The sequence below is a fragment of the Lissotriton helveticus genome, chromosome 3_1, assembly GCF_964261635.1.
Source record: "Lissotriton helveticus chromosome 3_1, aLisHel1.1, whole genome shotgun sequence".
Classification (NCBI taxonomy): Eukaryota; Metazoa; Chordata; class Amphibia; order Caudata; family Salamandridae; genus Lissotriton; species Lissotriton helveticus.
The window spans coordinates 2,075,741,081-2,075,765,516 of NC_136061.1; the positions used below are offsets into that span (position 1 = coordinate 2,075,741,081).

Sequence of the window (24,436 nt, forward strand, 5' to 3'; positions counted from 1 at the left end):
ACCTTGCGGACCGTGCACATATAAAGTTGCAATCTGCTCTCATGAGATGGCACTTCTATTATCTTATTCAGTTCGTTAACGGATCATGGGGGGGTGTCATGTAGATCCTGGATATCTTTACACCGTGTTAAGTTAGCATGGGCTCATTACCGGTTTAAACGCCATTTTTCCTTTTTTGCAAATTCTGCACACGACACTTAGTTGTTTACATGAGAATAATATGTTATTGCTCTACTATCTGCTTTGCTTGTTAAACTATGTCTGTACAGGGAGTGCTGAAGTTTCAAGAACAACACGATACAGAATTGTTATGAGGTCTGATCTCCACGACTTCATAGTCATAACATAAGTGCAGCTTCTGCCAATTCTGGGCATGAGGCGGTTTTTATATTGCTTTGCCGAACACACATACACAACACTTGATGCGGTTCACATGAAGAGAGAGCTGGTGTATGATGATGTGATTCCTCCAAATCTAGGACACTAAGGTATGGGCCCGCCCTAAACCAACCCAAAGAGACCTTCTTAGCAAATAATATAATATGTGTATTAGGGAGGGTGAGATATAAGTGTTGCTAACTCTTATTCATTTACAGCATGTTAACATGCTGTCACCATTCGCTTTTTATGTACTAGTAACTATGCTGGTAATTTTGCTACTGATAATATGTGTACTTGTATTATCTAAGATACTACGCCTGAGAAGACGGCATTAGTAAATAAACATTTCAAATGCACATGTGTTCTTCTTAACTCCATGTTCTGGTTTGTAATGAATATATAACGACCGAGTGTTCATGAGTTCCACGTATCCTGAGGTACTGTAAGTTCATGTTCTGGATTGTCTAACCATTGGGAGTTTGTTATATCCAATGTGACACTGTAGCTAGCTTGGTAAGGGGTTTTTGGGTACTAAGGTGAGTTTTGGGGCACCCTAATTCGCCGAGGTTCCAATCCTCTGTGCACAGTTCTGTGTGAGAACAGAAACCCTGCGACAGGGGCACCCCTGAGCCTTGCTGGAGCTTCATCACACTTGCGATACAACTCCAGCAATGCGCCACCTTTACGGCACAGATGCGTCATGCATCTGTGCTGTTTTTGCCCCATGGTGCGCCGCATTGTAAATGCAGCACACCATGGGTGGCGGAACAGCGGCGCAGGATGACTGGCACATCCCTGGTGATGCGCCAGTCATCATAAATCTATCCCTAAGCTTCTTATCTTGTTAGAGATGAACCGCCATATGTATCATCAAAGTTTTTTGCATTTCCTAAATAGCGAACTTTAAGGAATAAATAGCGATTCTTTACCATTCCTAATTTGCAATGAGCAAATTGCTAATTGCAAATTACCCATTCATTTCCATGGAGCAGGAGGCCCATAGGAATGAAGGTGCAATTTGCGATTAGCAATTAGCTCATCGCAAATTAGGAATTTTTCCGAGGGTGCAGGGGTGTCTCAAGAACACCCTGCTGCACCCCTGAAAAACAAATTTGGGGGCATATGGCGCACATAAATTTTAAAAACATTCCTTTACCTCAAAAACGATTTTCAACTCATAATTTGAAAACACTGCCCACGGGGAAATGACTTAAAATGTCCTCAAGACACATGAAAGTGTTTTTTTAAAGCCTTTGCAACTTTTTTGGGTCACTTTTAACATGGCTATGTAACTCAAACAGTCAAAATCTAAATTTACCATGCACAGGTGGGAGCATATTTACAAGGAATTTGCTCCACGGGGAAAGGTCTTTTAATTAAATATTGGAAAAATAACATCAGAGACACTGAAATGCCTTATAAAGAAGCATTCACCATTATGTCCTTGTCATAAATTTTAAAAGCATTCCTTTTCCCCAAAAACGATTTTCAAGTCATAATTTAAAAACACTCCACATGGGGAAATGACTTAAAATGTCCTTATGACACATGAAAGCGTTTTTTGATTGCCTTTGCAGCATGTTTGGGTCACTTTTAACATGGCTATGTAACGCAAACATTCAAAATCTAAATTTGCCATGCACAGGTGAGAGCATATTTACAAGCAATTTGCTCCACAGGGAAAGGTCTTACATTAAAATGGGAAAAATAACATCAGAGACACTCAATTGCCTTATAAAGAAGCATACACCATTATGTCCTTGTCATAAATATTAAAACCATTCCTTTTCCTCAAAAACGATTTACAAGTCATAATTTGAAAACACTCCACAGCTCCTATGCACATAAAAACCCTGTCAGTACTAATACTACACATTTTCTCCAATTACAATTTCTCAAAGAAACAAAATCTATTTGTAAAACACTTGAGACAAAGCAACATTTGAAAAACACAACTTTCTTCATAATTTTCTCCTTAAAGCACACTATTCTCTATCTAAATTAAAGAAATCTTTTCTCACCTTAGCAAATACTTTGAGTTTCAAAACAGTCTCAGAAACACACCAATTTGTCTTCAGCAGAGCAAAAGGTATGCACTCCAGAGTCTGCAGCTATCAAAAGCACAGAAATGCTGTAATTCTTCACACATATCTCTCATGTCACCCAATCAAAACTCTTCCCTCACTTTTTTTCAAATCAAAACCCTTCCCCCCTCTGCCCTCTCTGCTTTTTTTGCATAGCAACCACCTCTTGGAAGACCTCTGGTGTTTGCAAGTTCACACAACAATGTTGCAATTGAACTCTGAACTCTCAGTGCACCTGCATATCCAGTGCATTCTTTCATTTAATGATTTTTTCTTGACCACTCAAAATACATCTTTCAAAGAACTCATCCATGCACCCTAACTTTCTGTTTTCAGCAATCAAAATCCACCAATCACTCTTACTGCTTCATTAACACAGAAACTCCACAGTTTTTTTCATTTTAAACTCTTATTTTTTCAACTGCCATTTCATTGCCACACTTCATCTGACTGCAGCAGAACCTTCTCTCACCATGTTTTCTGTCTGGATTGTTGGACATAGTTACATCTACTGGGCTCAGAGGTATGCTTATAACAGAAATTTACCTAACCTCAATTTACAAGATGTGGAAATTAAGTGGTTTGGCCACAGAGGATTAAAATGTCACCAATTGATACAATTGGTGAAAACCTTTATGCATTTGCCAAAACCTGACCTGTTAATTGTGCACTGTGGAGGTAATGACTTGGGCACTTTGACTGGGGTAGGTCTGGAAATGCTTTTAAAGGACACCTTTGAGCAATTAATGGCACTTTTTCCTCAGACTGCCTTGGTATATTCAAATATATGCCAAAGACAGAAATGGAGGTGGTCGAACCAATTTTGGCCACAAATTGAGAAGTCGAGGAAGCATGTAAACAAATCTGTTTCAGCTTACATGAGAGACCATGGAATGGGCTCCTTGTACAACAATAACTTGCGTTACTACATGCAAGATATCTACAGAGGAGATGGAGTTCACTTCTCAGATGAGGGCAACAGAATTTTCATTCTGAATTTAAGACTGTGCATTGGTACCTACTTATAAGTACCTAAATGTACCATAAACCCAAAAGCTCTTCTCAGAGCTACCCTACATCTGATCACTCACAATTATTATTTTACTCTAACTTTTTTCACTAATTTTCAACAAAGTACGCTCCCCAGAACGCTTCCCGGTTCGCGAACCGGACGCTCCCCACGCAAAAAAACTAAAAATATATATATATTTTTTTTTTGCCCTGCGGGGCCCTTTTAAAGCCTCCACATCAAACCTAGGGGGTCAGGGAGGATCTACTATGCCCCCTTATGGTCATTTGCCCCTTCGCTTTGGCCTCCTCTTGTCTCTCGATCCTACCAAGAGACAAGATGGCGGCCGCTACGGACTGTTTGGAATGTTTACAGACGCCTGAGAACCAATCAGCTTCGCTTCACAAAGCTCCGTAACGCGAAAAGTACGCGAAGCGGAGCGCTGCCCGGTCCGCTGTCACAGATATATATCTTTTTTTGAACGTTAATTTCTCAAAATCCACTGGAGCACATATATTGAGACATAGCAAAGGCACATCGGGCTACCAGTACCTAAAATTTTGCCAAGTTTCGTGCAAATCCATTCAGCCGTTCGATTATTATTATTTTATTTTTTTTTGCCCCGCGGGGCCCTTTTAAAACCTCCACATCAAACCTAGGGGGTCAGGGAGGATCTACTATGCCCCCTTATGGTCATTTGCCCCTTCGCTTTGGCCTCCTCTTGTCTCTCGATCCTACCGAGAGACAAGATGGCGGCCGCTACGGACTGTTTGGAATGTTTACAGACGCCTGAGAACCAATCAGCTTTGCTTCACAAAGCTCCGTAACGCGAAAAGTACGCGAAGCGGAGCGCTGCCCGGTCCGCTGTCACAGATATATATCTTTTTTTGAACGTTAATTTCTCAAAATCCACAGGAGCACATATATTGAGACATAGCAAAGGCACATCGGGCTACCAGTACCTACAATTTTGCCAAGTTTCGTGCAAATCCATTCAGCCGTTCGATTATTATTATTATTTTTTTTTTTGCCCCGCGGGGCCCTTTTAAAACCTCCACATCAAACCTAGGGGGTCAGGGAGGATCTACTATGCCCCCTTATGGTCATTTGCCCCTTCGCTTTGGCCTCCTCTTGTCTCTCGATCCTACCGAGAGACAAGATGGCGGCCGCTACGGACTGTTTGGAATGTTTACAGACGCCTGAGAACCAATCAGCTTCGCTTCACAAAGCTCCGTAACGCGAAAAGTACGCGAAGCGGAGCGCTGCCCGGTCCGCTGTCACAGATATATATCTTTTTTTGAACGTTAATTTCTCAAAATCCACTGGAGCACATATATTGAGACATAGCAAAGGCACATCGGGCTACCAGTACCTACAATTTTGCCAAGTTTCGTGCAAATCCATTCAGCCGTTCGGGCTAAAAGTGAGGCCAACCGCCCTATGGAAAACTCAATGTTAAAAACACGTTTTGGGACCCCCCTTTTTTCTCGGCCCCCCCTTGATGAACCCCCCCCCAAATTTTCAAGGGCTGCTCAGAAACAAAATGTTCCGTTTTCCTGAAAATTTCAGCCAATTCTGTCCACAAACGCCAAAGTTATTAGACATAGAATTTTCAAAAATCCCATAGAGAAAAAATCCTAACTATATATACCTACTGGCGACCGCCAGTAGGTAATATATATATATATATATATATTGATATATATATATTAACGCTCAGTCTCCTCTCCCAACAATGAAAGGAATGGATCGCACTCCAGGCTTGAGATTCTTTCCAGTGTTTATCGTAATTCACGAACAAAACAAAACAGGACGCGTTTCGGCATCGCGCCTTTTTTCGACTGTTATCTAATCAGTGTATGCAACATTCTTAAATAAAGTTACACAATTCATTCAAAACAATGTCATTTCCTCTCAGTAATCAACAAAATGTAATTAACAAAAAGGAAAGACTGAAATTAAAGGCAGAATGCGGCGGCCATCTTATAGTGAATTAATTTTACACTTGTTCTAATAATGGTCACTGGATGGGCGTTTGTTGAATATCAGTTGATATTTTATGTCAACTATAATTAATTGAAACCTAACAAAAGGAAGGTAAAAAAATGTGAAAATTTTTAAGCCCTGTATATATTACCTACTGCCGGTCACCAGTAGGTAGTTATAGTTAGGACCTATTTTCCCTAGGAAATCTGCAACATTCTATTTGGAATAACTTTGGCGACAGTTGACAAATCGTCATGAAATTTTTAAAGCAGGTGGGGCGCTCTGGCCCCTCTCCTATCCTGAAAGTCTCGGGGTGATTCGTGAAGCGGGGGCCAAGAAAAAAGGGGGGTCCCAAAATGTGTTTTCCCCATGCAATTTTCCATAGGAACCGTTCATCGCGGCTACAGCACGAACTGCTGAACGGAATTACACCAAATTTGGCAAAAAGGTAGTCATTGGTTCAGACTCATGCCTTTTGCTTAAATGGTGTAAATCCATTCAGTAGTTCCTGAGAAAATCAAATTTAAACGTACATATATATCTATGGCCGCGGTGGATCCGCGCATCCTGATCGCACCCTAAGCGCACCATCCCGATCGCGCGCTGAATGCTAAGTGGCTGTCAAGTGGTTGTCGAAACCAGGACGTGTTGGCAGCCATTTTGTGCCTCAGTAGAAGCAAGGATCTAGAAATTCGAGGAACAAGTGTTCACAACGTATAAAGGGGGCAGGTTAGAAATATTTTTACCTGCTTAGGGGCTCCCACAAGAACCCCTAGAGCCCAAAAAAACAGCGAAATGTGCGCTGGGTACATGGATCCGCCGTAATAAAAAAATAAAAGAAGCTTGGGCTCCTGAGCTTGTTTAAAAATTAGCTACCTGGGAGGGCCAAATCCAGGGGTCTAAAATATTACATTTGATGGGGGTTCAGAGGGGCCCTCTAGCCCGGGGACCACCATTCCTTGGTGCTACAAAATAAATGGGTGAGGGAGCTCAAAGGTCCGTCTAAGCCCCGGGGATTACCACCCTCTGGGGCTTTTTATATTTTGGGAGGGGGCCGCGTGGTTTCCATTCGCAGTCCAAAGCCTTGGGGAACACCACCCCCCAAGAGCGGCTCCTGCTGTGTCTTGGGGTGCCTACCCCCGGAACACTGCTGTTTGCTATGGCAGGGCAGGGGTTGAGGTTCCCGCTGTGTCATAGCAAACTTGGGGAAACAACAGTGGTCCCATGCTTACGAAATATAACAAAACAAATAAATATAGACGAAAATGCTTCTATATTTTCAGAAGAACATGTCCAGCCGGACAGAGGTCTTCCAGGTTTACTCAATAAACACAATTCTTCATGTACCTATACGCTCTATGCCTCGGTAAGCATTGCGGGGCGCCCGCTCTCCAGAAATAGTCTCACTTGACGGCGAGTGTTAAGGACACAAGATTACCACAGTTTTTAGTTCACTGGCACTGCGGTCAACATTCGTATGCAACCACTAATGCTCCTTAGGCACATTATAGCAACTTTGGACGCATGCTATATAGTTGTGATGTATGTCACTGCCTCAACAACCAGGTCTCGATTAGTATCACTCCCTGACGACTGAGCATGTGCACTGTGCACAAAGAGTCACTTCACGAAATTTTGTGTGTATCTTGTTTCTAAAGCATACTTTTATCTTTTCTCATAGGCAAAATTGAGGTTTATTGTAAAGGCAAAGTATTAAGATTGTCCTGATGATGGTTCCTATGATTTCTTGACGGAACCGAAACGCCGTCGACTTGCTTATGCACCCGATACGAATCTGATTGTTTGATTATATGTAATGGTGCAGCTTGATATTTTCTGTACAATTTATATGAAAACAGAAAAACTTTTGTTTTGCCTTAAACCTTTCCTACTTTTCTTCAACTGTGATCACCCCGTTAGTGTTGGGCACAGGCTTGTGTACCGCATAGGGGTATCGTGGAAGGTATTCTTTGCATCTATTGTTTGAAGAATTGTGTTTATTGAGTAAACCTGGAAGACCTCTGTCCGGCTGGACATGTTCTTCTGAAAATATAGAAGCATTTTCGTCTATATTTATTTGTTTTGTTATATTTCGTAAGCATGGGACCACTGTTGTTTCCATAAAATTGCTCCCCGAGGTCCCTGCCTGACTTAATTGGGGTCCCTTGTTGTTTAAAAGTGAATAGCAAACTTGGGGACATATTAACAAGTGCCATTTTGCCACAATTTAAAAAAAAAAGTCAAAAATGAGGTCATAATTATATTGCACTATTTACTAGGTGACGCTAAGATGCATTAATGCATGTTAGCAGCCGGTTTGCTAAGGGCTCGCCTCGTATCTCCAATGAGTTGCAATGTAGGTGTTCTCAGTGGCAAGGTAGGTGTTTCTATGAGAATATAGAAAGGAAGAGGGAGGTATGACAATAGTGTTGTATTTACAAGGCATCCCTGGATTTGAGTACCGATAGGAAAACTCTCGCTAATTGCGCTTTATGTCGGATCCTAACATCTGTTCTGAAGTAGACTTAAGCATGTTTAATATGCGAGGTGGATTTATATGTTAAGTCCACAGTCATATATTAATAAGCTTTTCATTTGCGAACATAAATTATCGCTGTATTTCTCATGATATTGGGGGCATGTTTACAAGGACAGCGTTAAAATTATCGTTGCTTTAGCGTTAGGAAAGTGTAATTAAAGCGGCCATAATGGCTTAATAATAGGCTTCTGAGAATTTGTGAGAATTCCAATAGAAGCCCAGGTTTACACCAGAACATTTTAACGCTGTCCTTGATAATATGCCCCCAAGTTTGCTATGGCAGGGCGAGAGCCTTGGCTCTCACTCTTGCATAGCAAACAGCAATGTTTAAAACATTTTCCCGTAAGATAACAAAGGATTTTGAAGTCCATTATCACTGTTTTAGTTGTAGTTTGCTTCCATTAAAGCGGCGACAATTTTAATGTCATCCTTGTAAATACGCCCCAAGTTTTGTAAGGTTGACAATCCCGTCTCCCATTTAAATAGGCACGTAGTATTTAGTGACGTGCATTGTGAATCGTGAAGCAACACTGTCTAATTGTGATCGATAAAGAATTTGAAGAGTTGTGTACTTCCTTTGCTCGTAATGTACCTTGGGGGTAGATTTATAAGTCCCTTGCGCGACTATTGCATCACTTTTAACATGGGAAAAGTGATGCAAAAGTGGCGCCTGGGGCTTGTAAATCTACTACATAGTGTTCTGTCTTAGTTTACCTTCCTCTCTGTCATGTAGAGGATCCTGGGTAAATATAACGGTTTCTGTACAGCCAGTACCTTTCAACCCTACCCCCAAACTGCTTACTGCCTGTTACCATGGAACAATTAAGTGTGCACACATGTTACAAGTTCACCACACAGTGTTGCTAATCCAAACAGTTACTGTGCTGGAGTTTTTTTAATTTTCCATAGGAACCGTTAATCGCAACTACAGACTCTGGTAAAGAGCTGGTAAAGAGTTAGCCTCAGTATTATACTTCTAGTTATAAACATAATTTCTATTTTTAATTGTTTAATGTTTTCTAAGCATATGATTATCACACTAAATGTTTGTGAAATGTTGTCAGAAAAAGAAGAAGTATATACTTTTTTTATTAACATTTATTAAAACAACAATAAATAACTAGAAACTTAACTTTAAGATAACAAATGTAATAAATAACTAGAAACATAAGTTTAACATAACAATATAATAAACAAAATATGAGATGGACTTCAATAGAAGGAAGTGGTATCCTGCAAAACAAAAATGGAAATAAGTGTTTGAAATCAGATCGATGTGACTGAATGAGGTCAAAGATAACAAATTAAGGTAACACTTGGCAATATTTGGTTATTTGCACATCTGCAGTGTGCCTGATACATTCCACCTTTCTTATAGGCCCGCATTGAAGAGGTGTCTGTAGGGTAGTGCCTACTGCGACAGATTTACAGTATGGACCAACAGGTCTTTAAAATGATTCAGAGATGAGACAGAATTAGGTGAGAGATCACGTCATTATGGAGGACACTATCGTTTATGTTGAACGCATTTAATTGGAGGCATTGTGTATCTAGGCCGCTCTGCTTACCTTGTGTAAACACTGTGGCAAACTGAATTCACAACTTGAATTTTTCTTTGGTTCTACACAGCAGACTGTATAAAATTCAGCCTTGAGCTTTCTATTGGCAGAGTGGACAGCAGCGTCCATAACTTTAGAAGAGAAAGAGAAACAATGTGAGAGAGTGAGAGAGAGAAAGATAGAAAAAACAACATTAAAAGTGTGAGAGAGAGAAAGTAATAGATGGAGCAGGAGAGGTAGTGTTAATACTGGAGAAAATCTTCGTAGCTCACCTTTTTGCCTCTGTTGTGTGTCCAAGCACGTGCTGGTTCATAGTACACCCTCAAGTTTATTGATCTGAAAGATAGTATAGAGTTAGTAATAGCAGAGTACATACAACTGCACAAGTATATTTCTGCTTTATGTCTTTGCACACTCAGGATACTGTATTACATCAATTTTCACTGCAAGGAGGTATCTGTGCGCTCTTTTTCTCCCAGAGTACTATACCCCATGCACTCCCACTGCATAGCGGTGAGTTCTCATTACTGCGTACCCAGACTGTTGCACCCCATTGACTCCCAGTGTCCGGAGGTGAGTGCCTTTACTTGCACATTCAGGGGCAGATTTACAAGCTCCTTGTGCCACTTTTGCGTCACTTTTCCCATGACAAAAGTGACGCAAAAGTGGCGCAAGGGGCTTGTAAATCTGCCCCTTAGACTGTTGCAACCTATCCATGCCCACTGCCCGGAGGTAATTGTACATTCCTACACAGTCAAGCTGCTGCACAGTACCCACTCTCTCCGACCGCAGGTGACTTCTCGTTGCTTCGGAAACAAGCTTCTTTGCTCACCTTGTGCCATTGGCGTGATTCAAAGAGGGTGCACCACGTGTCGAAGCAGCTTTCTCAGACGTTGTTACGATGGCCACCAATCAACGCAGAATCGAAAGAAAGATAATAGTGTGCGTCATTTCTTTATCAAAGAAGAGAGGAAGTGAGAGAGTGACTGAAAAGAATATTCACAGCTCACCTTTCTGTCACCGGTGTATCTTTCACTACGTGCCGGGACATAATGCACACTGAAGCTCTACATCTAAAAGATAGTAAAAGAAAGATGTTATGATTGGTGTAGGAGAGTAGAGTCTGCTATCCTATGGTCACCCCAATTTTTGCGTTTTGCTTCACTGGTTTTCGACTTAATGTGGCTGTGGGCCTGCTAATCAGACCCACAGCCTGCTGTTCTCTCTCTAAATTCACAGACATGTACTATAGGTACATAACCAATTTGGTACTGGACACCTTATCAGCCCCTGTACAGTGCACTATAGGTGCCCAGGGCATAGATGCATCCAAGGCCTACCAGGGGCTGCAGCATATCTTTTGCCACCCCTGGCTGGTACTTAAATCGACACAACTGGCTGTTCACACAGCTGGGGCAAGGTGGTGTACTCACCCCTTGCTTAGATATAGTATACCTATGTCTAAACCTATATCTGGACACATAGATACCTATAAGTCACTCCTATGGCAGGCCTTTACAATCCTGGAGGCAGAGTGCTTGGTTTTATGTGAGATGGTGCTCTAGCATGAGCTGAGCCTGTCTGCAGTGTTGGAACCATTTCCTTAATGCTGTTCCAGTGATACTGCCATACTCTTAAGTGCATTATAATCCTTGCGGTTAATGCTAACTTTGGTTTGGCTTTATCAAAACATGTCGTGTTTGGTGTCATACACTTTGGAATACTACCCCCTCGCCAGTCCTGGTGATGGGGGTAGCATCCCACCCTTCTAGAGGGAGAAGACAAGTTACTTTACTCAAAACGGGGATAATCCTAACCAGAGCCCCAGCATCACAAAATGGATGTTGCTGCCACAGACACATGTCTGACCTCCTGCTGCTGACCGAAACTTGGCAGGGGAGGCCTGGACAAAGGGTTTCCTGTCACAGGGAGGTGTCACACCACCCCAGACAGGAGATAGTGGATTGTAGCAGGGAGGGTTGAAAGAAACTAGACACTGCCTGGGGCGGATGTATGACGTTACAACGCAGGCTATTACAACGCCTGCCTTTACAACGTGGTTTTTACATCGCATACCATTACAACGCATAGCGCTTTTGGGGGTTGGATAGTGAATAGTTTAATTTACTGTTCCAACTCCAGTCCCCGTGGACACTAGGGAAGGTTATTGGATAGTAAATTAACCTATTCCCTATCCTAGACTCCCCCCAGCGCAATGCGTTGTAATAGTTTGCGTTGTAATGACCGCGTTGTAATGGTAGTGCGTTGTAAAAGTTTTGTTGTAAGTGATGTTTACCGCCTGGGGCGCACAAGGTGTCCCAGGCAAAATCCAGTCAAACCGGTTCTGGGACACTCCAGCCCCAGTCCTGGCGCGAAACTGGACAAAGGGAAAGGGGTGTAACCACCCCCTTCCTGGGTCCCACCCATAGGGGGGACCTAGCAGGTAATCCAGCCCCTTGATTTGGAATAAAGGTAGGAGCTGTGCTAGTGCACATCAGATTATCCTGACTGAAACTTATGAAACGAAACTCTGGACCCTTCGACATCACACTCGACGTGGAAGACTGAAGAATCTCCCTTGTGGTCAAGGAGTGACCACCCTGTGAAAACAGGCACCATCCAGCACCTCAACGTTTGCTTTGTTGCAGTTCCTGCTGGAACTCGAGCAACAGAGATCGACAAGACCCAGCGTGCCTGCCTTCTAACAGCCCAATCCACAGTCCCTGCAAAGCTGAGACCCGTGTAGGCGACCTGAGGCGTGGGGCCGGCCATCTTGGAAAAACTACAAAGCGCTGACCATGCAGCATCTCAGGCTCCCTTGAAGCTGTGCATTGGAGTTTGTGAAGATCCAGCCCCGAGCAGCTTTTGCATCAAAGCTCACCCCTCCACACTCCTCGAGTGCTGCGTGGTGCCCTTTTGCATTTTCCTGCTTGACGCGTTGGTCCGGTCGCTTGCCTGTTGGCTAGTGGCCACAGTACCAATGAACCTTTGAATTTGCTCTGCTAGTCTGGTTGCTCCAGACTGGCCCTCGCTCCCCTGAAAAGGAGCACCCGCTCAGACCTTGCTGGTCCGAGTAAGAAGCCATCTTTGAATCCTGCGTGGGTTGCATTTGCCAAGGCCTGCTGACTCCGATCTTGAAGCCGACACCGCCGACAGTGAGAACCTTTGTGGGACAGCTCGTGATTCACTCCAGGACATCCTCGGTGCCCCAGAGACCACGTGGCAGTGGAGACAAGCTTCATGACAAGCACCTGGTTGCGCCCGACATTGCCTGGTTCCTTCCTGGCTCCTTCCTGGTCACTGGCTAGTGACCCAGACTCTGTCCCCTCTGCTTTCAGCTACTCTACATCTTCGATCCACCCTTGGATCACACCGGACACTTCTCTTCTGGACGTCTGCAGCATCTTCATCTCCAGGCACCATAGATCTTTGTGACGAAACCCGACACATCTTTGCACCTGTGCACCCGCTTCCTGTGGGTGAGGTAACTCTTGAACGCCAGTGCTCCTGTAGTGGTTTACACCTCTAGTGTCTAAGTCTAAAGTTTTGTCCTTCTAGTCCAGTCGGAAGACTCTTAAAACTGTAACTCAATAACTTTTACGCACCATTGACTTTGCATTGGTGCATGCGTGTGCTTTCTGCACTGCACCCGAATCCCACAGGCTACTCCCGTCCTAACTGCTGTTAGTCCAGTGTAGTCCCAGCGATTCCCAAGGCCCTAGGCCTTACCCCCGATCGATTAGTGATTGTTATACCACTTTTTTTTATATATGGTTTGAGTGGCCACCGGCCTCATCCATAACTGTGCAACTTGTATATGTTATACTGTGCTTTTGTTTAAACGCTTGTGCTTCATTACTCATAAAGAGTAGTGGGGATTATTCTGAGAATAAATACATATATTTTTATAATATATAACTTGTGTGGTGTCCTTTCATTTGATATTACAGGATTGCATATGGTAAAACAGCTGGCTTCACATGTCCTCTTGAGTTAAGCCTTTAGGCTGCTTAGTCCATGCTACCTCTAGGATAGCTTGTCTTTAAGGTTGACTTACAACCACCACCATAAGGGATTGTTTTGACTGATATAAGGTGCCCCCAGAATTGGAGACATCATACATCAGGCCAACTTCTCACGTTGGTGAGCAGCGGTACGGATTTCAGCTTGCTGTTGTTTTACCTTTGCAATCTTTTATCAAATTGAAAGATCACATTAAGTACCATAGGTACATATAAACGAAGCTTAGCATATTTAAGTTCTACTGAACTTAGTAGTTGTAGGTAGAAGGGCTTAGCACACCCTGACTACAACTCACTAGCAAGGTACAGTAGGAAAACACTTAGTGTAGGTAAGTGCATCACTTACATCTCACTAGAGTCCTGTCTGGCACAGGTGAAGCTATAAGCTCTCTACCTTTGGTGGTTGACCCTCCACAGGCAACCTCAGACTATGACAAATTCAGCCATAGAGACTTGAGTGCCTTGTGCACTGCAAGGAAGCTGAGAAAGGGTCACAACCCTACCATTCCCATCCTGGAGAAGGATGATCTTGAGAAAGCTAGAGTAGTTCCCTCAGGGTCAGGAGAAGGAGTGAACCCCCCAGAGACTGAGAACACCTCCCCAGAAGTAGAAAATGAGGAGGCAGACCCTGAATCAGAAGGTGAAGAGTCAGATCATGATCAGAGGGGAAACCAGGTCCCCGTTGCAAGGCTTAGCCAAGCAAACTTGGTCCTACGTGGGAATGGAGAAGGATACTTCTCCAGACCCAATAGCAGAATTCGCCCAGGCAATAGAGGAGAGAGAACTCCTTCCAGGGATTCTCACATTTCTAGTGCCTCAAGAGAATCTCAGAGGGGAATGACTTCTCCTCAGAGAAAAGAGCATAAGGCCAGGATGAGAGCTGTTAGACTCCAAATAGAGAGGGAGGAAGTAGCCCTGGCCCAAGCTAGACTTGCTTTGGCAAGAGAACAGAGATTGAGTGGGGAGACTCCCACTGGTGGCAGCATTACCTAAGGATCAAGACAGGTCCTATGAACATAGAAACCTGAGTAACATTGTGCCCCCCTACAGAGATGGGGATGGTATCCACAAATGGATAACTGCTCTGGAGAGGGCCTGCATGGTACAGCAGGTCCCTCAAGATCAGTGGGCAGCAATCTTGTGGCTCTCCTTTTCTGAGAAAGGGAGAGATAAGCTCCTCACTGTTAGACCTGAGGATGCTAAAAACTACTCTGTCTTGAAGAGTGCTCTTATTGAAGGGTTTGGCCTAACCACTGAGCAATACAGGTTGTTGTTCAGAGACACCCAAAAAGCACAGACTCAAGACTGGACTGATTTTGTTGATTGTGCCACTAAGGTTCTGGAGGGTTGGTTGCAGGGAAGTAAAGTCTCAGACTATACAGGATTGTACAATCTTATAATGAGAGAGCAGATCCTTAATAACTGTCAGAACCAGCAATTGCATCAACACCTTGTTGACTCAGATCTGACCTCTCCCCAAGAATTGGGTAAGAAGGCAGACAAATGGGTCAGAACAAGGGTTAAGCAGAAACCCCAGAACCAAGGAGGTGATCAGAAGAAAGCAGACCAGAAGGGTGGAGATAAGAAAGAAAAAGACCTGAAGTCTTCTACAGCCCCCAAAATAATTCTAATAAGGAGGGTGGTTCCCAAAATGGAAACAAGAAAAAGAAGAATGATGGCCCAAAGAAACCTTTGTGCAATACTTGTAAGTCCACTTCTCATTGGGGAAGTAAATGCACTAAGAGAAACCCAGTGCACAACCCAAGGGGATAGTAGGGTTAACCCTGGGATCTGAGATGGAGTCTGGCTTAGTCAGAGTCCCTACTCAGGCAATTCTGATCTGTCAGGGGGGCATAGCTATGTCCTCTACTATAAGTCCTAATAACTTGGGCAAGTACAGGCAGACGCCTTTAATTAATGAGAAACTGGCTCAGGCCTACAGGGACACTTGTGCCAGTGTCACTATGGTGTCACCTAACGTTGTGGACCCTGAACAGATGATACTAGGTGAGAACTACCTAGTGACCAATGCTAGCAATGCCAGTACTACACTTAGTGTGGCTGTTGTTAACTTCTCCTGGGGAGGGGTAACTGGCCTCAAGAAAGTTGTTGTTAGTAGGGAGAAGTGTGGCTCACTGTTTAGAGGAGGCAGACCCGGACGCTGAGATCAGACCCGGGACCAGGGTTCAATTCCCGACGAGGCAGGGTCTTGAGCCCAAAATGTCCACGGACTCGGTAATTCTCGCTTCGGTGCCTACTCGAATCACAGGTTCACACTCTGCAACTCTGGGCAATAGCTTGCTTAATCTCCACTACGGCCCCCCGCGGCGGGATGCCTGGCTTTTACCTTGGGGATACCCAGTAGGGGCTATCTCACAGGGAAAAACCAGGACGGGTTCCCAATGCAAAGCGCTTTGAGACCTGGCGGTGATATTGCGCTATATAAAAACCTATCCATCCATCCAGTGCAGACCTCCCAGTTGACTGTCTTTTGGGCAATGATCTTGAGGAATCTTTATGGTCAGAAGTGGAGTACAGGACTCATGCAGAAATGCTAGGGATTTCAGCACATGTCCTTGCTGTAACCAGGTCCCAGGCCAAGAAGTGCCTACCTGAACCTGTGGTGGATCTTGAAACTATAGACCAACCACAACCCAAGAGAAAGAGCAAGAGGGTCAAGGCAGTGCCTTCCCACTTGCCCCAGGTTGAGGATCAGACCTCACAGGAGTCTGGTTCTGAGATCCAAGAGGTGACTGTCCCAGAAGAGCTTGAACCTGATCAGGTTGAGTTTCTTGGGGCAGGGGGACCCTCAAGGGCAGATCGTGGGCAGGCTCAATTAACTTGCCCTTCTCTTGAATCCCTCAGACAGCAAGCTGCTGCTGAGGCTGCTGGGAATGCTCAAGGTACCCATAAAGTGTATTAGAATGATGGGCTCCTTTATTCAGAGGCTAGAGACCCAAAGCCTGGTGCTACCAGGAGGTTGGTTATACCTCTGCAATTTAGGGGCTTCCTTCTAACCTTGGCCCATGATATTCCCCTTGCAGGACACTTAGGCCAGAACAAGACTTGGGACAGGCTTGTCCCTCACTTTCACTGGCCTCACATGTCAGAAGATACCAAGGAGTTTTGTCACTCCTGTGTCACCTGCCATGCCAGTGGCAAATCAGGTGGCACCACAAAGGCCCCCCTTATACCTCTACCTGTGGTGGGGGTGCCCTTTGAGAGAGTTGGGATTGACATTGTTGGACCAATGGATCCCCAAACAGCATCTGAGCACAGATTTATCCTGGTGGTAGTGGATCATGCCACCAGGTAACCAGAGGCAATTCCCCTGAGGACCACAACAGCTCCTGTTGTGGCAAGGGCCCTACTTGGAGTCTTCTCCAGAGTGGGCTTTCCAAAGGAGGTACTTTCAGACAGAGGTACCAACTTCATGTCTGGATACTTAAAAGCAATGTGGAAATAGTGTGGAGTTAACTATAAGTCCACCACACCCTATCATCCTCAGTGCAATGGGCTTGTGGAGAGATTCAACAAGACCCTAAAGGGAATAATAAAAGGATTACCTGAAAAGCTCAGGCGTAGATGGGATGTCCTTTTACCCTGCTTACTCTTTGCTTACAGAGAGGTCCTACAGAAGGGGGTTGGCTACAGCCCTTTTGAACTTTTGTTTGGCCACCCTGTGGGGGGTCCATTGTGTCTTGTGAAGGAAGGATGGGAGTTACCTCTCAAAAAGCCTAAACTTGATATTGTGGACTATGTACTTGGTCTCCGCTCCAGAATGGCTGAGTACATGGAGAAAGCATCCAAAAACCTGGAGGCCAGCCAAGAATTACAGAAAGCTTGGCATGACCAAAAGGCTGTTCTGACTGAGTACCAGCCAGGGCAGAAGATATGGGTGTTGGAGCCAGTGGCCCCAGCAGCCCTCCAAGACAAATGGTCTGGACCCCACACCACAATTGAAAAGAAGGGAGAGGTCACCTACTTGGTGGACCTTGGCACCCCTAGGAGCCCCCACAGGGTGCTCCATGTGAACAGATTGAAAGCATTTGTGTACAGGGAAGTCATGGGTTTACTCATGGCTACAGATGGGGAACAGGAGGAAGAGAGTGACCCTCTCCCAGACCTGCTTTCCCAAAACCCTGATGATGGCTCAATGGATGGAGTAGCCTTGGCAGGCAGCCTCACTGACCAACAACAGATGGACTGCAGAGAGGTGTTGCAAGCCCATAGACACATGTTTTCTCTTACTCCCAGTCAAACTAACTGGTGCACCCATGTGGTGAATACTGGTGACAGTCTGCCTGTGAAGAATAAAATCTACAGGCAACCTGACCATGTCAGGGATTGTATAAAGGCTGAGGTGCAGAAAATGTTAGAACTTGGAGTGATTGAGCCATCAGAGAGCCCCATGGCCAGCCCAGTAGTCCTTGTGCCAAAACCTCATACCAAAGATGGAAAGAGAGAAATGAGATTTTGTGTGGACTATAGAGGTCTCAATGCTGTCACTAGGACAGATGCTCATCCCATTCCAAGGGCAGATGAGCTCATTGATAAATTGGCTTCTGCCAAGTATCCGAGCACATTTGACTTGACAGCTGGCTATTGGCAAATCAGGTTAGCTGAGGAGTCTAAAGCCAAAACATCATTCTCTACCCCCAGTGGACATTATCAGTTTGTGGTGATGCCCTTTGGTTTGAAGAATGCACCTGCCACCTTCCAAAGGTTGGTGAATCAAGTCCTTTGTGGGTTGGATGACTTTTGTGCAGCATATCTAGATGATATTGCTGTCTTTAGCTCTACCTGGGAGGATCACCTGATCCACCTGAAGAAGGTTCTGGAGGCCCTGCAAAAGGCAGGCCTGACTATCAAGGCTACCAAGTGCCAGATAGGGCAGAGCAAGGTTGTGTACTTGGGCCACCTAGTAGGTGGAGGCCAAGTTCAACCATTGGAGAGCAAGATCCAGGCCATACAGGACTGGGCTCCTCCAACTACCCAGACACAAGTCGGAGCCTTCTTGGGCCTGACTGGGTATTACAGGAAATTTGTAAAGAACTATGGGTCCATTGTGACACCATTGAGCGATCTGACATCCAAGAAGATGCCCAAAAAGGTTCAGTGGACAGTTAGCTGTCAAAGGGCATTTGAAGACCTGAAGAAGGCCATGTGCTCTGCACCAATCCTTAAGAGTCCTGACTACTCCAAACAGTTCATTGTTCAAACAGATGCTTCTGAGTTGGGGGTGGGAGCTGTGCTTTCACAACTTAATGTAGATGGTCAAGACCTGCCCATTGCTTTCATTAGCAGAAGGCTGACCCCCAGACAGAAACGTTGGTCAGCCATTGAGAGGGAGGCCTTTGCTGTGGTTTGGGCCCTGAAGAAGTTGAGGCCATACTTGTTTGGTACTCACTTCCTAATTCAGACAGACCATAAGCCCCTCTTGTGGCTCAATCAGATAAAGGGTGAAAACCCCAAACCACTCAGGTGGTCCATTTCCCTACAGGGGATGGACTTTACAGTGGAGCACCGCCCAGGGACTGACCATGGTAGTGCAGATGGTCTCTCCAGGTACTGCCACTTAGAACATGAAGACTTATCTGGTCAAGGTTAAGTTTAATGTCCCTGCGTTTGGGGGGGTTGTGTAGGAGAGTAGGGTCTGCTATCCTATGGTCACCCCAATTTTTGCTTTTTGCTTCACTGGTTTTCGACTTAATGTGGATGTGGGCCTGCTAATCAGACCCACAGCCTGCTGTTCTCTCTCTAAATTCACAGACATGTACTATAGATACATAACCAATTTGGTACTGAACACCTTATCAGCCCCTGTACAGTGCACTATCGGTGCCCAGGGCATAGATGCATCCAAGGCCTACCAGGGGCTGCAGCATATCTTTTGCCACTCCTGGCTGGTACTTAAATCAACACAACTGGCTGTTCACACAGCTGGGGCAAGGTGGTGTACTCACCCCTTGCTTAGATATAGTATACCTATGTCTAAACCTATATCTGGACACATAGACACCTATAAGTCACTCCTATGGCAGGCCTTTACAATCCTGGAGGCAGAGTGCTTGGTTTTATATGAGATGGTGCTCTAGCATGAGCTGAGCCTGTCTGCAGTGTTAGAACCATTTCCTTAATGCTGTTCCAGTGATACTGCCATACCATATACTCTTAAGTGCATTATAATCCTTGCGGTTAATGCTAACTTTGCTCTGGCTTTATCAAAACATGTCGTGTTTGGTGTCATACACTTTGGAATACTACCCCCTCGCCAGTCCTGGTGATGGGGGTAGCATCCCACCCTTCTAGAGGGAGAAGACATGTTACTTTACTCAAAACGCGGTTAATCCTAACCAGAGCCCCAGCATCACAAAATGGATGCTGCTGCCACAGACACATGTCTGACCTCCTGCTGCTGACCGAAACTTGGCAGGGGAGGCCTAGACAAAGGGTTTCCTGTCACAGGGAGGTGTCACGCGAGAAAAACAAGGGTCCCCTGATTCAGAAATAATCTAATTCCTAGGACAGGGAAAAACTGGTTGCTTGTAACAATCCTAGGCAATAATAACAATGAAATACGAGAAAGGTTGTAAGGAACAAGAACATACAAAATTACACTATTAAAAAACTTATATTTTAATGTACATTTGCATTGTAATCATAGTTCATAAAAACAAATTACACAATAATTGTTACACAAAAAAAAGGATTAAAACATTATAATTTAGAGACAGCGATTTACACAGCTTAAAAAGCATATAATTGAACAATGAAATACGAGAAAGGTTGTAAGGAACAAGAACATACAAAATTACACTATTAAAAAACTTATATTTTAATGTACATTTGCATTGTAATCATAGTTCATAAAAACTAATTACACAATAATTGTTACACAGAAAAAGGATTAAAACATTATAATTTAGAGACAGCGATTTACACAGCTAAAAAAGCCTATAATTATATAATCGCAATTAGTAGCTACTAATTATATGCTTTTTAAGCTGTGTAAATCGCTGTCTCTAAATTATAATGTTTTAATCCTTTTTTTTGTGCAACAATTATTGTGTAATTTGTTTTTATGAACTATGATTACAATGCAAATGTACATTAAAATATAAGTTTTTTAATAGTGTAATTTTGTATGTTCTTGTTCCTTACAACCTTTCTCGTATTTCATTGTTATTATTGCCTAGGATTGTTACAAGCAAACAGGGAGGTGTCACACCACCCCAGACAGGAGATAGTGGATTGTAGCAGGGAGGGTTGAAAGAAACTAGACACTGCCAGGGGCGCACAAGGTGTCCAAGGCAAAATCCAGTCAAACCGGTTCTGGGACACTCCAGCCCCAGTCCTGGTGCGAAACTGGACAAAGGGAAAGGGGTGTAACCACCCCCTTCCTGGGTCCCACCCATAGGAGGGACCTAGCAGGTAATCCAGCCCCTTGATTTGGAATAAAGGTAGGAGCTGTGCTAGTGCACATCAGATAATCCTGACTGAAGCTTATGAAATGAAACTCTGGACCCTTCGACATCCCACTCGACGTAGAAGACTGAAGAATCTCCCTTGTGGTCAAGGAGTGACCACCCTGTGCAAACAGGCACCATCCAGCACCTCATTGTTTGCTTTGTTGCAGTACCCGCCAGAACTCGAGCAACAGAGATCGACAAGACCCAGCGTGCCTGCCTTCTAACAGCTCGATCCACAGTCCCTGCAGAGCTGAGACCCGTGTAGGCGAACTGAAGCGTGGTGCCGGCCATCTTGGAAAAACTACGAAGCGCTGACCGTGCAGCATCTGAGGCTCCCTTGAAGCTGTGCATTGGAGTTTGAGAAGCTCCAGCCCCGAGCAGCTTTTGCACCAAAGCTCACCCCTCCACACTCCTCGAGTGCTGCATGGGGCCCTTTTGCATTTTCCTGCTTGACGCGTTGGTCCGGTCGCTTGCCCGTTGGCTAGTGGCCCCAGTACCGACGAACCTTTGAATTTGCTCTGCTAGTCTGGTTGCTCCAGACCGGCCCTCGCTCCCCTGAAAAGGAGCACCCGCTCAGACCTTGCTGGTCCAAGTAAGAAGCCATCTTTGAATCCTGCATTTGCCAAGGCCTGTTGACTCTGATCTTGAAGCCGACACCGCTGACAGCGAGAGCCTTTGTGGGACAGCTCGTGATTCACTCCAGGATATCCTCGGTGCCCCAGAGACCACGTGGCAGCGGAGACAAGCATTCACGACAAGCACCTGATTGCGCCCGACATTGCCTGGTTCCTTCCTGGTTCCTTCCTGGTCACTGGCTAGTGACCCAGACTCTGTCCCCTCTGCTTTCAGGTACTCTACATCTTCTATCCACCCTTGGATCACACCGGACACTTCGATTCTCGACGTCTGCAACATCTTCATCTCCAGGCACCATAGATCTTCGTGACGAAACCCGACACATCTTTGCACCTGTGCACCCGCTTCCTGTGGGTGAGGTAACTCTTGAACGCCGGTGCTCCTGTAGTGGTTTACACCTCTAGTGTCTAAGTCTAAAGTTTTGTCCTTCTAGTCCAGTCGGAAGACTCTTAAAACTGTAACTCGATAACTTTTACACACCATTGACTTTGCATTGGTGCATGCGTGTGCTTTCTGCACTGCACCCGAATCCCGCGGGCTACTCCCGTCCTAACTGCTGTTAGTCCAGTGTAGTCCCAGCGATTCCCAAGGCCCTAGGCCTTACCCCCAATCGATTAGTGATTGTTATACCACTTTTTTTGATATATGGTTTGAGTGGCCACCGGCCTCATCCATAACTGTGCAACTTGTATATGTTATACTGTGCTTTTGTTTAAACACTTGTGCTTCATTACTCATAAAGAGTAGTGGGGATTATTCTGAGAATAAATACATATATTTTTATAATATATATAACTTGTGTGGTGTCCTTTCATTTGATATTACAGGATTGCATATGGTAAAACAGATGGCTTCACATGTCCCCTTGAGTTAAGCCTTTAGGCTGCTTAGTCCATGCTACCTCTAGGATAGCTTGTCTTTAAGGTTGACTTACAACCACCACCATAAGGGATTGTTTGGACTGATATTAGGTGCCCCCAGAATTAGAGACATCATACATCAGGCCAACTTCTCACAATTGGTAATTGTTACTATCTTAATGTGGAGTAGAATTACATCGCCCTTTCACACACCTTCCCTCCCGCATTTAAAAAACAACTATTTGTACAGTTCCAGCTTGTTTAATAGGCTTCGATTTTTGTACAATTAATGTAGTAGTAGTAATGTTTTTTATCCGGTTGTGAAAGCAAGTGGTTTGCAGTAATACACGTGGTTTCAATCATCACAAGTGACAGACATTTGACCGATTATAAAAAATGTCCTGCTATTGGAAAAAAAAATACAAATGCAATAAGATATGGTATATAGGACTGCGTTCGCCTAAATCGCTGCGTCGCCTTTTTGTATGCAGTCTGCTGCACCCTATCTATTCCCTCCGCTGCGCACCCAGGCCTGCTCACCTTTTCGTGGACAGGGCACCTTCTGCATCATGCAGTCCCGCTCTGCCACCAAGAAGTCTCACATATGGTGCTGAGTCTTGATATCGCTATAGCAAAGGACATACTCATGCTCCCATCATCATCGCAGGTTGCTCACCGGCTGAGTCCTTGCGGTACCACTAGCTCAGTGACCAAAGAGGCCACTCACGTAGTGGTGGGCCCCCCTGCTCGGTAGTTCGGGCTACATGAGGCGTCCGAACCACTAGGACAGGCCATCACATCGCTTGCGATGGGAGCAACTCTAAAATGGCATAGAGCATGTGCGCCCGTCTTTTTTATTGGTAGGGTCACATGTGTAGTGACGCGTGTGCTGGATCGGTGTGGTGTGGGTGTATACCAGCCATGAAGGAGTGTGTGTGTGTGCCATTCTGGCAATTAGACTTGGAACTAAGAAATCACTACAATGGAAATCTGGGCCACGTAGAGCTGTTGAGTTTTTCTTGAAGCGTAAGCGAAGTGGGCTGGACTGACGTATGACAGTGCTGCGCGAGGTTGTTTAGGATGACTCCGGAGCTATGGGCGTGGTTCCGTCGTGAGCTATATGAAAAAACAACTGATCCACTCGTCTGTGTTGTAGTGCTGCTGTCACCCGGGTCTTACACTCAAATGTGTCATTATATCTGTAAAGTCCCACAATATGGCTAACATGGAAGGTACGGGGTATCACTGACCCTATATTCATCCATAGTTGCACACATAAAAGATGGTGGACATGACGCATTTATGCAAATATGAATGTGTGTTGTACATTCAGTAGAGTGTTGTAGCTGTAGTAATACAGGGCTGTGAAATGTTTAGATTGCAGTTTTCGGCACATGAATGGCAGATAATATATATACGTATGTGGTCATTCAGGTATACTGTCGAACTTGGTGCTGGAAATCAGTGTTCGAGGCTCGGAGTTGCATCTACATCCTGTTATTGTAGAGTAATGACGTAATCAACGTGTTCCTGAAAATGTACTGTAAATACGGTGCTCATGTAAATTGTTGATATAGTTTTGGATCGACTTCGAGCTATATAAATATGTTTTTAAAAAAAAGAAATAGTACACTTATGAATTGACTGTAGAGTTTCTTTGCAGTATTGTAATGATTCACTTTGTATGTTTGTATTTGTAGAATGAGCGAGAGAAAGTTATATAATCAAAGTTTTTGTTATTGGTAGAGGTAAGATGGTTGCATACGCTGTTTACAGAAGAATATAATGTTGTAGGGCTCAGGAGCAGCTTTTTACATAAGTAATAAGTACACAGACACTGATAGATAGTTGAAGTGGGTACTGGCACGTATTCATGACTCCATTTTAT

At 44.5% G+C, this 24,436-nt stretch overlaps 1 long non-coding RNA gene across 3 annotated transcripts in view; it reads right to left on the reverse strand.

Annotated features, from left to right (window-relative positions):
• Window positions 1-24,436, reverse strand: part of LOC144825264 (uncharacterized) — a 484,671-nt gene that overhangs the window by 286,769 nt on the left and 173,466 nt on the right. The window lies entirely within an intron of this gene.